Source organism: Nelumbo lutea, chromosome 1 (genome assembly GCF_056320005.1).
Source record: "Nelumbo lutea isolate HS-2025 chromosome 1, American lotus-T2T, whole genome shotgun sequence".
Lineage (NCBI taxonomy): Eukaryota > Viridiplantae > Streptophyta > Magnoliopsida > Proteales > Nelumbonaceae > Nelumbo > Nelumbo lutea.
Genome location: NC_142684.1, coordinates 124,115,470 through 124,117,926, shown reverse-complemented (window position 1 = coordinate 124,117,926; position 2,457 = coordinate 124,115,470).

Genomic DNA, 2,457 nt, shown 5'->3' with positions numbered 1-2,457 from the left:
CTGTTAAAAAGCCCATATATTTGAGACCGAAAACATATGATGTACTGGGGCTGTAGAGAAAAAATATTCTTTGTCTACTTGTATAATCTGAATATTGGTACATATATAGATAAAAATGATACCCCGATTTGCATCTTATATTGCTAGTAATTTTCATTATATGATCAGAGAAGTTGGTCAAACAATGTATAATCATGCTCTAGGCCTTTAACAAAATCAATAGACAAAGCTGCCTAATGAATTGCCTATGTATAACTTTGACTTTATTTACCAGATTTATCCTTATAATTTATTTGAGAGTTTACACTGAAATGTTTATATCACAATAACCAATCTTATAATGATGTCACTTTTTCGATGTTTTCTGATTTATATATTCGAGGATTCCTATATAGAAAACTAACCGCTATTGGTGTCAAGACACAAAAACACCTCCTAAATCTTAACAAAATCAGAGACCATGAGTTATGCAACCAAGATAACTAAAAGCTACTTTTATATCAACCAAACAGAAATAAAGCAACATGCATCCAAAAGAAATAGAAACCAAGAAACATAAAAAACAACCAACTACCAACGTATAGACCTACGTGTTGAGGTAAACCATTTGAAACATTGTCTAATAAAAACAATATCTTTCAATCACCCCATAATTCATTAGAAAAGCTATGCTAAGCCGGCACATGCACTACCACACTGGTTATTTGTTTGACAAAGGAAAACTTTATTTTATAGTTGTTACGCAAAGCTATGCTAATCCTTTCTATCATGAAAAATCATTTATTTTCTTGAAAATTTTGTATTAAAATTTCAGTCTACCCCACTTTTTTCCTTTTTCTTTCTCCTGTTTCTTTATCCCACAATCCTCAAACTAGTTCTCTTTTAAGCCGTCTATATCAAATTTTCCTCAAATCCATCACGTGAAGTAGAAAGGATTTAGATAGTTGTAGCAGGATAGTCGAGTGGCTCATTTAAAGAATATTGTTAAAAATCTACAAAAACACTACATATTGGTAAAACCCTTGTGTATTAAAATGAAAATGAGTCATTGTGCATTCATTTCTCCTAGGTTCGCTCCTCTTAAGTTGCTCCCTCTTCAGACATAAGAAGTTGAATCTAGGATTAGAAAAGAGGGCAAAGAGTGTAATATATAAACATGGGTATTTTAGTAAAAAAAGGTGCACATGAATTCATAAAAGGGTAAAATAGGTACTTTGAAAAAATGATAGAGTCAATTTAACGTTTTCTGTCTTGGTAATTGACGGAAGGTAGGTATTTGTCATTTTTTTTCCAAAAATATAGGGGAAGTTTTTGATAAAGTGAAACTATAGGGAATTTTTTATGATTGTTAGAAACTTTAGGGGAGGTTTTTGTATTTTACCCTATAAAATACTATTGGGCCAGGCTTTTTTTATAAAGCTTGAGCCCATCTTGAAAAATAGTTAAGCCTAAGTGTTTTGGGCTTGAGCTAGGGATAATAATTTATTATCCCTGCAAAATTTCGGGCATGGGCAGTCATATTTCCATCAAGTTTGGCCTAGACCATACCTGCATCAAAAGTCCACACACAGTGCGAGTTAGACTTGGGCCAAGCTAACCTTAGGCCATGTTTGTTCAACTTTCATTTGTTCTCATTCTTACCCAATATGAAATTATAAAACGAATAAGAACGAGTAAAAATTGGTAGAATGATAAAATATTCCTATGAACTTTTCCTAATGAATGTTTTTTTTTCCAGTATGACAAATGCCCTATGTTGATTGTTTTCATTCTTAAAAAAAAAAAAAAAACTGTTGGTGGTCATAAACTGTCTACATAAGTTTCCATGGCAATTTGTTAGTAAACATTTATAGCAGTGGTTTACAACCACCAACATAGAGTTTTTTTTTTTGGAATGAAAATGAGCAAGATTGGACATGCTTATTTTTCATGCTACAAGCCACCTCAACTTTTGTGCTATAGGCTGATTTTTCATTATAAAAGGAATGAGGCCCATGGCAAGGATTTTATAACTAAATGCTCTAAAGTTAGGATAGTATAAATATTAATATTTTACTCTCTCTCTCTCTCTATATATATATATATATACATCTCTATGCAAAGGTGCCAAACAACTGATTGCTAAGGTCTCCTGCTGGTCATAGTAGCAAAGACTTAGGATTGAATCCCGCCTGCACCGGAATTGGGGGATGGGCTACCCCGTAGTGTAGCTCTTCAAAATATAAAAAAAAATGTAATTTGCATGACACATATCAATACATATGATATATATGCTTATAAGGTATGTATATGTATATGATATAGTGGTATGTATATATGGTATTATATATTAATATGTACACAATAACTTTTTAAATATGTGTTTGTATAATACGGGCCAGCCCAGATGCTAGGCCCCGGACTGGGCCGATATCAGGCATGGGTACGGGCTGGTCCAGGCCTGGGTAGGCCTTAATG